The following is a 15,549-nucleotide window of genomic DNA, read 5'->3' as shown; positions in this document are numbered from 1 at the left end:
TTATCAACTAAGTCATAAAACTGTTTATTGAAATGTCGTATTACAGAATTGGTTTATTTTTTTCAAATTATGGCCATCTGCGACCCATGAAGTTTTGTGAATATCATCAGCCACATGAAAGGAACTTAAAATTCATTACGGGGAGTTCCCGTCGTGGCTCAGTGGTTAACAAATCTGACTAAGAACCATGAGGTTGCGGGTTCAATCCCTGGCCTTGCTCAGTGGGTTAAAGGATCTGGCGTTGCCATGAGCTGTGGTGTAGGTTGCAGACGCTGCTTGGATCCCATGTTGCTGTGGCTCTGGCATAGGCCGGTGGCTACAGCTCCAATTAGACCCCTAGCCTGGGAACCTCCATATGCCATGGGTGCGGCCCTAGAAAAGGCAAAAAGACAAAAAAAAAAAAAAAAATTCATTACGGTTTTACTTTTACACGCATTTCTATATAATATATTTTAAAATACCTCTTCTCTTATAAATGATATTTTATTATATTAAAAATTCTTTATTCCTCATATATTTCATATATGATATTTGTTCATTATTTCCTCATTTCTCAATATCTTCTGCTTTTTCTTATTTTCTATATTTTGAAAATAAGCGTAATGACTTATTCATCAAAATAAGATATCAGCTTTAATAACTAAAATATTTCTTTCTCGGAGTTCCCATTGTGGCACAGCAGAAACAAATATGACTAGGAACCATGAAGTTGCAGGTTCAATCCCAGTCCTCGCTCAGTGGGCTAAGGATCTGGTGTTGCTGTGAGATGTGGTGTAGGTTGCAGAAGCGGCTCACATCCTGCGTTGCTATGGCTGTGGTGTAGGCCAGCAGATGTAGCTCTGATTAGACCCCTAGCCTGGGAACATCCATATGCTACGGTGCAGCCCTAAAAAAAAAAAAAAGGCAAAAAAAAATATATACATATATATATTTCTTTCTTGTAAAACAAAACAAAGCGTTGAGGTCTGTTAGAATATTTACTTAAGCCAATTCTCTAATTAAAAATTTTTTTCCAAATATTTAACCACTCCCATTTCAGTTTCCTGCTCTATAGGAATTGGGTGAGTTTCACATTTAGATCTAAAGTCCTCAACTATTTAAGCCCTAAACTCCTTTCCTTCCATAGGTAGCCTGATCACCAAGCAACACTCAGAATCATGGGACCAGGCCATCTGTACCCATGGCGCTTGCGACAAGCACCATGATAATGGACCAATACTAGGTACCCAGTGCCTCCATGTGCCAGCCCTGGCCTGGCTGCCCTCAGGTCCCTCCCTCAGCCCTTCTCTGCTCTGCTGTATATGAAAGGAACATCCTGCAGGCCTGCAAGCCCCCTTCTCAGCTGTCAGCTGGTTTCAGCCCAATGGGAGGCACCGGTGGGGACAGAAAAGCAGAAGAGAAGCCAGGGTATTTTTCTGGCCCCTCTCTGCCTCCAGCAGCATCTCCCACAGCATCTCCATCTCTTTTGCAGTTCCAGGGCTTCCGTGATTCAGGTTCTGACAGGGGACCCCAGCTCCTGGTTCTGGTACCCACCATTACTTCCTCCTCTCATCATAGGGATTGAAGTCTTCTCACTGCTCCTGAACTTGCTTTTTCCCTGGTTGATTCTAAGCCTCTCCATCCCCTGAGAACCAAGTCCCTGAATGAAGTCTCCTTCACTCTAGTTTTCCTAGTTAACCTTTGGCTGATGTGTTGCAGTTGCAAAGCCCGATAATAACATCCCGTGGGAGGCTCTACCCTGGTCCCCCATTGGCCCTGGGTTCTCCCTTCAACACTTCCCAGGGCTTGGGTCTCCCCAGTGCCGGCTCTTCCCATCTCTGCCTTGAGCAACATCTTGTCTGTGGCTTGAAATCGCCTATGGAGGGAGCCTTTATGTCATGGAAACCTGCATATGCTCCAAATCCTGCTCACCCTGCCCACCACCACCGCCACCAAAAGCCAGGAGTTGAACATCACCAGCAGAGATCTGGAGGAGTAGTGTAATGGACTTGTACGTTTAATGGCTGGAAAAGCAGAGGGCTTCTCTAAGGAGGTGGCTTTCTGGCTCGCCCCACCTCGCCTTAAAGGAGAACTGGTCCTGAGTGAAGATATTGCACAAATGGCCCCAGAGAGCCTGGCTAATGGCCATCTCTGGAACAGGGTTGGAAGAGGGGGAGGGCAAAGAGGAACACGCCTCATGCACAAAATGTTAGGGGGCAGCAGGAAAACTCAGTAATCAAGATAACTAGTATTTTATCTTATTTTCATTCATTTTTTTGGCTGTGCCTGTGGCACACGGAAGTTCCTAGAGCAGGGATAGAACCCGTGCCACAGCAGTGACAATGCTGGATCCTTAATCCACTGAGCCATCAGGAAACTCCAAGACAGTGAGTATTTTAATGCAGTATTTTTAAAAGAGCAAAACCAATAGTCCCCAAACCCCACAATTAACAAAATATCAAAATTTTAAGTAAAGACAGGGTTGGACAAGGCTGAGATCAGAGTAAGGTGAGGAGGGTAAATCATGGAAGTCAAGTCATATCTGTCTTGATTAGATTTTGATAGTGTGTTCACATGGATATTTTGCATTAATGTTGATTTTTTAAAAAGGTTCAGGAAATCATTCTGTTTGACAATGACTTCTTGGCTATGACACCAGAAAGCACAGACAACAAAAGAAAAATAGATAAATTAGACTTCATTACAATTGAAAACTTTTGTGTGTCCAAGGACACTGTCAATAGATTAAAATGATAAGCAGAATGGGAGAAAATATTTGGAAATTACGTATCTGATAAAGGATTAATATCCAGAACATTTACAGAACTCCTAAAACTTAACAACAACAACAACAACAACAACAAAAACAATTTAAAAATGAGCAAAGGACTTGAAAAGATTTTTCTGCAAGAAGATCTATACAAGTGGCCAAGAAGCACATGAATAGATGCTCAGCATCACTAATCATTAGAACAACACATTTCAAAACCACAATAAGGTATCACCTCACACCCATGAGGATGACTACTATAAAATTAAATTAAATTAAGCTTAAAAAACCCAGAAACTAACAAGCATTGAAGAGGATGTGAAGAAATTGGAACTCCTGCACAGCCGGTGGCAATGTAACATAGTGCAGCTGTTGTGGAAAACTGTATGGAGGTGCCTCAAAGATTTAAAAATAGAAATACCATACGTCCAGCAATTGAACTTCTGGGTATATAACTGAAAGAACTGAAAGCGGGGACTCAAACAGATATTTGTACACCCATGTTTGTCGCAGCATTATTCACAACGGCCAAAAGGTGGAAGCAACCTAAGGTCCATCAATGGATGGATGGATGGATAAACCAAATGTGGTCCATTCACACAATGGAATATTATTCAGCCTTAAAAAGGAAACAAATTTGGACATATGCTACAAACACGGATGACCCTTGAAGCCACTATGCTAAGTGAAATAAGCCAGGCACAGAAAGACAAATACTATACGATTCCACTTACATTAGCTTCCTAGAGGAGTCAAAGTCACAGAGACAGGAAGCAGAATGGGTGTTACTGAAGGATGGGAGGGGGGAAGAATGGGGGACTGGAGTTTCATGGAGAGAGTTTTAGTTCGACAAGATGAAAAAAGCTGGGAAATGGATGGTGGTGACAGCTGGACAACAATATGAATGTACTAATACCAATGGACTATACACTTTAATATCGTTAAGGTGGTAAATTGCTTGTTGTGTGTATTTTACCCCCAATTTTTTTAATTGGGGGTGGGGAAAGCAAGGTACAAACCAGTATATAATCAGTAACTTTTATGTTAAAAGGGGGGAGTAGATAAGACTCTAGTATGTTATTTGTTTGGATATGCATTTTTAAAGCTCTGGAAAGATGCATAAGAAACTAAAAATAAACTGCCTTGGGGGTGGGGTGGGAACTGGGCAGATGGAGGGGACGGGTGAGTGTGACATTTGTCATGCACATGTCTTTTATAAGATGTTCTAATTTTATACAAACAGGTTTAAGGAATTCCCAGCTGCTTATGGAAAAGGAGAAATCAGATTTGAGGGTTGCATACCGGCCATGTGACCACCTCTGCATGATAAGCCTCTCTGGCAGGGTTTACCTTGACTTGCCATTGACCTGTACCTTGTTATCTGTCTTATCTCACCTGAAACCCCAGTGCAAATGCTCAGACCAACCAGCACAGCATTTTCTTCTGGAAACAGCCTGGCTCCCTTGAGAACAGTGGACCCAGAGGGCAGAGAGTGCCTCCTCTGGGAACCTTCCCTCTGGGGGCAGGTCCATCCCCCTGCGGGGTTTCTGTCGCTTCCATGGAAGGTCTTTCATTGGTGATCCTGCACTGGCCAGTCCCTGGTGCTGGCCAAGCTCCCAGGCTAGCAGGGAGACTCAAGGGGGCACCTCTCTGAGCCCTGTGAAGAGGTGACCACTCCTGGCTCAGTCAGGGGACCTAAGGACAGATACCTGTGGACCGTGCTCCCACTCTCATCTCCACCTGCTCAGGGGTCCTGGCCCCGAAGCCCACTCCCTCCCTGCCCACCTCCTCTGGCCCTGGCCTCCCACTTCTCCCATGCAAGACCCCCGCTCCTCAGCCCTGCCATCAGACATGGGTTTGAATTCTGGCTCTGCTGTTTATGAGCTCTGTGCCCCAGGGCAGATACTTAACCTGCCTGAGACTTGGCATTCTCCTGGGTCAAAAAGGGACATTCAGAGAGTAAAGAGGTACTTACTCAGTCTCCAAATGGGGCCGGTGTGGTTCTACTTCTTGGGCTGGTTGCTGGCTGCATAGTACTTTGCTTTAGAATCCTTAAACTGTACATTTTTGTTTTAGGCACTTTTCTATATATGCATTGTAATACAGTTTCCAAAACTAGGTTTTTTTTTTTCAAGTAAAAAAAAAAAAAAAAAGTAAACCTATAGAAAAAATACTAGGTGCTAAATAAACCCTAGTTTAACTAGCCTGCCCACCCCCGATACCATTTCAGTTCTCTCCTTTCTTAAAAGTTCTTTCAATTCTCGACGATCACAAATATCTTTCCCTTCCCAGCCAAGCTCCTAAAATGCCTAATCTGAACCTGCCCCTTCTCATCCCTCTTCCCATGTTGTTCCCCCGAGCCACCATGTGGGTCAGGCTGTGCCTTGACAGACCAGATCGCCCACCACATTTCTGAGGGACTAGACCCCTGCTGGCCACCTTGGCAACGACAGTGCCTCCCTCCCCACTACCGAGAGTGTCACCTTCTAACACTAGTCAGCCTCGTCCCGGGCACAACCCCAGGTGTGAGGTTCGATAGATGGTCTGAAGCTGTGTCACCTGCCCATGCATTGGAATTACCTGGGAGCAATTCACCCACTTAAGGGAAGACACCCCTTCCTCAGCCCCAAACCCTGGAGACTCTGCCAGGAAGAAAGCTTCAGAACAGGAATTCTCATCCCTCCACCAGGCACCTTTTATGTGCCAAGCACCTCTCACACCCTAGCCTATTTCGTTCCCCCAGCCCTATGAAGCTGGTGCTATGATTGTCTGTGTTACTGGTGAGGAGACTGAGGCTCAGAGGTGAGTATAGTGCGGTGGGTCACGTGAGCAGGAGTGGAGTCAGGATTTGAAACCAGGTCTGTGGGTCTCCCTTGGCCAGTGTGTGCCAACTGCCTGGGTTCTTATTCATTCCTACTGGCAAGTTTGGGGTGGAGCCCAAGAGTCTGCCTTTCTAAGCTCCCAGGGATGGTGCGTCACATTCAGTAACCACACAGGAGAAGAGGCAGCAGTGAGCCTAAGTATGAGCCAGCGAGTCACTGGGGTCCCCCAGCTTTAAGGGTGTCTCACCTTAGGTGCTCTGGACTGAATGTTTGTGAACCCCCTGAATTTATATGCTGAATCCCAATCGGCAGTGAGAGGGAAGGGGAAGTGGTAACTCTGAGAGGTGATCAGGTTATGAAGATGGATTAGTGTCCTTATAAATAGACTCCAAGGGATCCCTGGTCTCCACCATGTGTGGACACAGTGAGAAGGCAGCCATCTCTGAACCAGGAAACCGGGCCTCACCAAACACTCAATCTGCCGGTGTCTTGATTTTGGACTTTCCGCCTCTAGAACTGTGGGAAATAGACATTTGTTTAAGACACCCAGACAATCACATCATTACAGCAGCCTGAATGGACTAACACAAGACAGGGAAACAGATAACCCCCTCAACAGCACACCCTCAGCCTGGAGGTCCCCTCACCACACTACCTCAATCAGACACAAAGCTCAGGGGTCTGCCCACTTTTCCTGAGGACCTGGGATCTTATTATTATATTTGCGATGGTAATCTGTTATTAGTGACCTTTGATGTTACAATTACAGCTTGCTGAAGGCTCAGGTGATGGTTAGAATTTTAAATCGAGGCCTGTAAATTCTTTTTTAGACATACTGCTATTGCACATGTAGTATAAACAAAACTTTTATATGCACTGAAAAACCAAAATGTCCTGTGACTCATTGGATTGAGACAGTCGCTTTATTGTAGTGGTCTAGAATGGAACCTGCAGCATCTCTGAGGTCACCTGTCTCACCTGCCTTTTCAACTGTGGCACAAAGAAGAGGTGACAAAACTCATACCCGGGCTGGAGCACTGGAGACAGTTGCTGCCACTGGGGCAAGGTGTTCACCCAAGGGTTCCCAAGGTCTGAGGGCATCAAGGTGTCTGCACACTTTGCTGCATCCACAGTCCCAGTGAGAAGCCCTCGGTGGAGATTCTCAGGCTCCCCTTCAGAACGCTCATTTCTCACACATTCTACTGATGCCCTGCTCACGTTTGGTTCACAGACTAGTGCAGGGTTCAGGCTGCTCTCTGACCAGAGGTAGGCGCCTGGTGACCCCCATCCCTGGAACTCTGCCTGGCCCATCTGTCCCCAGGGAGCTGGGTCACATCCACTGCACCTGTTCCTATCCCATCAGAACTGGTGCCACCCTTTCTGTGCTGGTTATTTGGTCTCATTTCCCAGGAACAACCTGTGTGACCGCCCACCCTCCCGCTTATAAAATTCGTTTCACAAAAAATCAGAAGTCAGGGCCTTTCGTGTCTCTAAGTGCCTCAGTTATGATTTTGCCATAAATCACTCCCATAATCACCAGCCCAGCCAGCCTGATGTGCTTTCCAGAATGCAAAGCTCATACTTCTCAGCAGACGCCTATCTACAGTCTCAACCATGTATAGAACTTCCTTCTTTCTTTCAGGGCTGCACGGCAGGGACATTGGTGTGGCATCCTTGCAAATCTCCACAGAGCCACACGGAGTTGGCACAGAGCTGGAGGCCTCGGCAGCACTGACAGCACATAGAATTCCCTGGGCTCCAAAAGTCCACTTGATGGCCAGACCTTCTCCACCACTGTGGCCTGGCCTGTCACAAGCCGGGGACATTTGCCAAGTACAGGTTCAGAACTTCCTGCTCGGGTGCTGATGCTGCAATCTTGCACACAGCTCTGGCTTCTGGAAGCACAGGTCCTGCCAGGGTTCCTGCCAGCTAGACAAAATGTCCGTGGGGCCAAGAATGAAGAGCAGTGGATATTACATGACAACAGGCCCCACAGAGCCCTAGACAGAGAGGAGTTACTGCCCTTGGATCCATTGTTCCAGATAAGCATGGCAGGGCCTGGGGAGGAGGGAAGATGAGGCCCCACACATATCTGGACAAAACTACAATTCCGAAAGAAACATGCACGCCCATGTTTATTGCAGCATGATTCACAATAGCCAAGACATGGAAACAACCTCAATGTCCATTGACAGATGAATAGATTAAAAAGATGTGGTACATATACACAGTGGAATACTACTCCGCCATAAAAAATGAAATAATGCCATTTGCAGCAACATGGATGCAACTAGAGATTCTCATACTAAGTGAAGTAAGTCAGAAAGAGAAGGACAAGTACCATATGATATCCCTTATATGTGGAATCTAAAATGTGGCACAAATGAACCTTTCTTCAGAACAGAAACAGATTCACAGACATAGTAAACAGGCTTGTGGTTGTCAAGGGGGAGGGAGAGGGAATGGGATGGACAGGGAGTTTGGGGTTAGGAGATGCAAACTATTACATTTAGATTGGATAAACAATGAGATCCCGCTGTATAGAACAGGGGACTGTATCTGGTCTCTTGGGATAAAATGTGATGGAAGATAATATAAGAAAAAGAATGTATATATTTATATGTATGACTGGGTCACTTTGCTATACAGCAGAAATTGACACAACATTGTAAATCAACTTTATTTATTTATTTTGTCTTTTTGCCTTTTCTAGGGCCGCTTCCCCTGGCATGTGGAGGTTCCCAGGTTAGGGGTCGAATTGGAGGTGTAGCTGCCGGCCTACGCCAGAGCCACAGCAATGCAGGATCCAAGCTGCATCTGTGACCTAAGCCACAGCTCATGGCAACACCAGATCACTAACCCACTGAGTGAGGCCAGGGATCGAACCCGAAACCTCATGGTTCCTAGTCAGATTCGTTAACCACTGCGCCACGACAGGAACTCCCTAAACTTTATTTTAGTACAAAAAATTTTTTTAAAATGATTAGGCTACACACATCAACTACCATAACAAGTGGCATCCGACCCCCTCTCTAGGAGCATCGCCACCTTCACAGGGCCTCCCAGTGTTGACTCTAGTAAGAGGGGGTTTGCTATTAGCTCACAGGTTCTGAGCCAAAGGGGCTTATGATCTCAGTGGGATGGTTCTGAAGAGGTGGTGTAATAAATGCATCATCTTCAGGAGTATAAATAGAAGTATCTTTTGAGGGGTGAGGGCAAAGAAATCTCAGGAAGCGCTTTTGAGGATAGTATTGATTGCCTGAATGTTGAGGACTGCATTTTTTTTTTTTTGGTCTGTAAAACACTATATAAATGAATTTTAATAAATTTCTACTTAAAAAAAAATACAAAAATGCCAGCTGCCTCAGTGACAACATGGCATCCGACCCCCTCTCCAGGAGCTCTGCCAGCTTCACAGGCTCCCCCAGTGTTGACTCTGGCAATAGGGAAGGGTGCTATCGGCTCACAAGGTCTGAGCTTCAAGGCAAGGTCAGAGCAGCTGATAAGTTAAGTAGGGCCTGGGAACTGCGCCAGGCACAGGCACACGACCCACGGCACTTTTCTCTGGCCGACCAAGCTGGGCTCAGACCTGGTACCCCAGGTGATGAGGGAGGGGGGGAAAGACCTCTAGTCCATCCCCCAAATGTGCCCCCAAACACAAGCTGCCTGTGTTTCCTTCCAAATGTAAAGATGAGGATCCCCGTTCTTTTGGGATAGATGGGGACCCTTTGAAGATCTGATAAAAGCCAGCACCTTCTACCCTGAAAAATGTAGCATCCAACGTGCAGCTAAGATTTTGGCTTTAGGAGTTCCCATCGTGGCGCAGTGGTTAACAAATCTGACTAGGAACCATGAGGTTGCAGGTTCGGTCCCTGGCCTTGCTCAGTGGGTTAAGGATCCCGTGTTGCTGTGGCTCTGGCACAGGCCGGTGGCTACAGCTCCGATCAGACCCCTAGCCTGGGAACCTCCATATGCCGCAGGAGCGGACCTAGAAAAGGAAAAAAGACCAAAAAAAAAAAAAAGATCTTGGCTTTAAATTCTCTGAGACCTTGTTGATAGACAGATCGGAGGATGGGAATGCAACTTGGAGGAAGGGGAGAGAAGCTGGTTAAAGGCCTCTGGGGCCCCGAAGGAAAAAAGTAGAACAGGGAGGAGAGTTGCCTAAGGTTAAACCCTGAGATGAAAGAAAAGATGGGAAGCACCATCTCTTAGAGACACCTGATGGAACAAAGGATGCCAGATCCCCAGAGCGGAGTCATGTGTTAGCAGAGCATCTGCAGTGGCCCTGACCAGGGACAATCCAGCAGATGACCAAGAACATAATTCATGAAAGGCTTTGGGAGTAATCTGCAAGCATCTCCTCACCCCCTTGCTCTTTGGGTCTTAGTAAATAACTGTAACACATCATGATGAATTCAAGTTGCTGGACAACAATCACACTTGGCCAATGTGGCAGATAGACTCTAAGGTGGCCCCCACAGTCCCTGCCTCCTGGTGTTCACTTTTCTGGGAAACCCTCTCCCCTTGGGTGTAAGCAAGACCTTGCCTTTAACCAACAGAATATGGCAAAGAGAAGTTTCCTTTGTGGCTCAGCAGCTTAAGAACCCAACTAGTATTCATGTGGGTTCCATCCCTGGCTTCGCTCAGTGGTTTAAGGATCTGGCATTGCTCCAAGCTGTAGGTCATAGATGCTCCTTGGATCTGGCGTTGGTGGAGCTGCAGCTCCAATTTGATCCTTAGCTCAGGAAATTCCATATGCTGCAGGTGCAGCCATAAAAAAAAAAAAAAAAATAGCAAAGATGATGGAATGGGAGTTCCCGTCGTGGCGCAGTGGTTAACGAATCCGACTAGGAACCATGAGGTTGTGGGTTCGGTCCCTGCCCTTGCTCAGTGGGTTAAGGATGCGGCGTTGCCATGAGCTGTGGTGTAGGTTGCAGACGCAACTCGGTTCCCGCGTTGCTGTGGCTCTGGCGTAGGCCAGTGGCTACAGCTCCGATTTGACCCCTAGCCTGGGAACCTCCATATGCCGCAGGAGTGGCCCAAAGAAATAGCAAAAAACAACAAAAAAAAAACCAAACAAACAACAAAAAAAGGATGATGGAATGTCAGTTCCTTGATTGGGTTACATTAAATAAGTGAGTGGCGACTCACTCCAGAGATTCTACTTGCCAGCTGGATGAAATAAGTGATCATGATGGGAAAGCCATGGGGCCAAGAAACTTCCAGATGACTCTCAGAGCTAGGAGTGACTTCTAGGAGTTGAGGGCAACCTCCAGCCAATAGCCACGAAAAGCCAGAGCCCTCAGTGATATAACCACAAGGAAATAAACTCTGCCAGCAACCTGCATGAGCTCAGAAGCAGTTCTTCCCCAGGCAAGCTTCCAGATGAGAACCAGTCCTGGACCACACCACGATTTAGCCTTGTATAACCGTAAAGAGAATATTGCTTAGGATCTTGTAGGATTACACCTGGACCCCTGATCCATGAAGCCACAAGATAATTAATGCATGTTGTTTTAAGCCACTAAGTTTGTTACACAGCCATAGATAACTAACCTGGCCCTGGAAGAAGAAAGTAGCTAAACAGCTTTCTTGACCTATGCTGTGGTGATCAGCAGCGTGCGTATGGGAGAAAACGCAGAGAGCTTCCAGGACAGGGTAACTGGTTTCTCCATTTCGTCCCAGGAATCACTGTGCTTGCTTTAAAGTAAGCATTTATAAAGCCCTGCACATTACGCTGGAAGAGGACTTTTCCTTTTATTCTGTGAATTCATTCTATTGTTAAACCTTATCCCTGGGAGTTCCCATTGTGGCACAGCAGAAATGAATCTAACTGCTATCCATGAGGATGCAGGTTCAATCCCTGGCCTCACTCAGTGGGTTAAGGATCCAGCATTGCCGTGATCTGTGGTGTAGTTCACAGACATGCCTCGGATCCTGCATTGCTGTGGCTGTGGCGTAGGCTGGCAGCTGCAGCTCCGATTCGACCCCTAGCCTGAGAATCTCCATATGCCTCAGGTATGGCCCTAAAAAGCAAAAACAAAAAACGAAAAAGCAACCTTATCCCTGGAATCTCTTACTGTGAGACACCATCTAGACTCTAGGAGGCTCTTATTTGCTTAATTCTTAAAGGAACTCAAGGTAGAGACAAAGAACGCACAGTATTTACTGATGGTTGCAGAAGGAGAGCTGGCAAAACTTGTCCAGGTACTTCAGTGGTGTCTGAGTGGTCCAGCCTTACTCATCTAGAGAGCCTTTATGTAACTTTGGGTTACTTGCATCAACCTGATTTCTGATTACCACATCTTTCTCCAATTTTTTCAGGCTTCCACTTACTTTGTTTTTTCCTTCATTTTCGGCTTTACCGTGGCATATGGAAGTTCTCTGGGCCAAGAATCAGATATGAGCAACAGTTGTGACCTACGCCACAGCCCTGGCAATGCTGAATCTTTTAACCTGCTGGGTTAGGGATCGAATGCTGCAGAGATGCCGCAGATCCTGTTGTGCCAGAGTGGGAACTCCAGCTTCTACTTACTTTTGATGCACATCTTAATTCATTGCTACATAATGCTAACATTTGTGAAATAGTATGTGATATTTTGTATTTTGGCCATGCTTTCAGCATGTAGAAGTTCCCAGGCCAGGGATCAAACTCAAGCCATAGCAGTCAACCAAGCTACAGCAGTGACACGCTGGATCCTTAACCTGCTGCACCATAAGAGAACTCTAAAAGGATACATTTTTACTATTCTAATCAACTAGCTGTTATGAGATGCCGGGCATGATGCCAGGGACCTTGAGAACTGACAGATGGTGAAAGTGACTCAAGTTGGTTAAAGGACTCGTGGGTCACAGGTGATGGGGGCCGAGGCTGGAATCCAGTCTTCTAGCTGCAGAATGCTTTTGGTCATAATGTGATATCACAGGAATATTCCTAATCCCTTTACCTCAAGGCCACCTTCAATCTTCTAAAGAACAGCCTTTGTTGCTCCTGTTCAATCCAGTCTAATACACAATCGTTGACAAATGCTGGGCTGGATGGACCATTTAAAGAACCGCTAAAGTCTGGATAGCAAGGCTTTCGAGAGACTCTGAGGATGGCAAACGGGGCTCACAAGCCTACACATTCCTCAACTGCATCCTTTATAATAAAATGGTCATAGTATGTCATGTGTTTCCGGAGTTTTGTGAGCTATTCTAGCAAATTATCAAACATATGGACAGGATTGTGGGAACCCCTGATTTACAGCCAGCTGGTCAGAAGGGCGGGAGGTCTGGACTTGAAATTGGCATCAGAAATGAGGGCAGCCTTAGGAGACCGAAGAATTAACCTGCGGGGTCTGTGTTAACTCCGAGTAGTTAGTGTTCAGAATTGAATTGTAGGACAGCCAGTTGGTGTCTGCAAGGAACCGCAGAAGTGCCTTGTGTGGAAAATCCACAAATCTGGTGTCAGAAGTGCTGAGAGTACAGGAAACAATGCTTTCCTTTGTTGGAGGTCTTTCCTTTTAGGTAGACTCTCCCCTTACCATTTCTGTTCCTCCCTCCAGGGTGTTTCCAGGAGCTCAGTCCTCTAGGGGAACTCTGCCCATGACACAGTGTCAGGGACTCTGGAAGACTGTCAGGGCTCAAGCCCCCAGGGCTACTTCTCCCTGCCGTGCTCCCCGAGCTCCCACAGGCCCTCCCGAGTCTCCTTTTTCCCATCTGCTCAGCAACCCCCTCCTGCCCAGCTCGCAGCTCCTCTGTGCCCATCCCTGTGCCTCCTGGTCATCAGCTCTCTCCTTTCTCCAGGAGCATTTTGCATGCAAGGACACTGTTCATCAGGCTGATGCCTAAAGCCCTCCCACTCCTGCACGGCTCCTGGAGTTTTTGCACTGGTCGCAGATTCTGGGGACAGACCTGGAGGACTTCACGTGGGCACTCTCTCCTTTTCCTGGATGCGCCCTTCCCTTTCCAGTGCACCCCCATCCCAGCCCTTCATCACCTGCCCCACCTCCTGTCCCAGGGCTCTTCCCAGTCCAGACCCCCTAAACTGAGGGATGGGGCCTCCTAAGATCCCCATTCACCTTCACATGGGATTCCCCAGCCACATCTGCATCAGGGGCTCTGCACCATGCTGGCTGCTACAGAAGGTGGGAGTGGGTTTCTCCACCTTTCCTAAGGGATCCTGGGATCTCTTGAGCCCTGCTACACTAACAAAGTCAGTTGTTTCCGAGCAGTGGAGGTGGATAGAATATTAGCATGTAGCCAAAGATGAAAGTTCTCATAAGCAGTAACCTGATTGACTTGTTTCCAGAGGGCTGCCCGGATGAGAGCCCAGCAACCTGTGGCCAAAGTGGAAAGAAATGCCTCCAGTCTCAGCTGCATCTGGCCTGGACGGGGCTGGGCCTCCCAGGCTCTGAATGTGTCCTTTTCATTCCAGCTGTGTCGGATTCCATGAGAGGATAAAGAGACATGTCACTCTGGGACCCTGCCCTCAGAGTTCTCCTGGCTCCACCGGGAGGCTGGTGAGCAGCCAATCATCACCAGAACCAATACTCGGGGCACCTGCTCTGTTCTAGATACTGTGTTGTTTTTGCAATACTGTTCCATTTCTTTCTTAGGCCATCCTATGCAACAAATAGTCCTCCACACAATTTTCCCATAGCTCACTTGCTTTCCTGGCACCCAGGTCAGTAACAAATGAATGTGTTTTGGGTCAAAGTGAATCTGCAGCCATCACACAGCTCCCCCATCTGTGGGGAGGCAGATGTGGGACAGTGACAGCACAGAGATCTTCGGAAGAAGGACTCTTTGGAGTCTGCGTCCTTGAGCATCAGACACCGAGATGTGATCAGATGTGTAAGGGATGTTCTCGGAGAAAGGGCCTGCAAGGGGAGCAGGGGCTCCTGTTTGGGGTCTGAAGGAGTTTCCCCAAGTTTGAGAATCACTGCTCTAGGCAGGAAAGTGCCCCTCCCTTGAAAAAATGAAAGCCCCACAAACCCGGTCATATTTCTCTGACACTATTTCTCCTTGTCAGGCTCCAACCATCATGTGAATTTCGTAACTTTAACTGAAGTGCTTTCTATTTAACAGAGAAAACTACTAGGGAATGGAAAAGAGAGAGAACTGTCTGCCTTACACAAGCAGAGTATGACCACACAGAGGACACCACTCTACAGCCACATACCTCCCTCTTACATCTTCTTAAAGTGATAAAAATGAATATAGTCATTAATATGACCCCAAGCTACAGCCTCTCCATAGCATAAAAATAAGAAGCAATAGCAATATAACCCTAAAATTGTGTTAGCAATCAATGTTTTGGTATTCTATAGGTTTTAGACATTATCTAGGTATCCAATTGTCCATTAACTAACTCAACAACATCAGCACAAGATTTCTAACTCTTGGAAGGAACTCTTGATTCCCTGAACTCTGGGAAGTTATCTTCCAGTTACAAAAAATCAGTATTACCAATAAAAGTTTTTCAGAACAATGACCGAATTTCGTTGAACATAGATTGACATATTTCATGATCTTAAATGTCATGTAACATTAAGTATTAGCGTATTTGATTAGTAAGCCTGCCTACATTTGGAGAAGATATAGTAAAATGTATACTTGTGTTATACACTGATAAATAAGAGGTGACATGTCATTTTAAAAAATCACTATGATTAACCTTATTTGCCAAAGATTAATGTTAACTATATGAACTTGAATTCTAAAATGTTTCTAAATTAGTATTCGATGTTCAATTTTTATATGTTTTAAGATGGTAGGAACATTCAAATTATAGGACCACTTATCTCTGAAGTTAACCAGAAGAACTCCATTAAGTTAAAGAATATTATAATCTAGTGTATTCATACCCTCCAGAGATAAATGAACATTCCATATCCATGCAACAACAAGGATACAGAGCTTATAGATTTTTTTGTTTCCACAAGCTCAGCTACAGGAGAATCAGCTAAATTAAAGTTCTATTACTGCTTGGAT

This window comes from Sus scrofa, chromosome 14, assembly GCF_054392235.1.
Source record: "Sus scrofa isolate SSC_HxYL_T2T_F1_AM1 chromosome 14, Sscrofa_HxYL_maternal_Yorkshire_Landrace_v2.0, whole genome shotgun sequence".
NCBI classification, from domain to species: domain Eukaryota; kingdom Metazoa; phylum Chordata; class Mammalia; order Artiodactyla; family Suidae; genus Sus; species Sus scrofa.
This window is presented reverse-complemented; position numbering follows the sequence as displayed.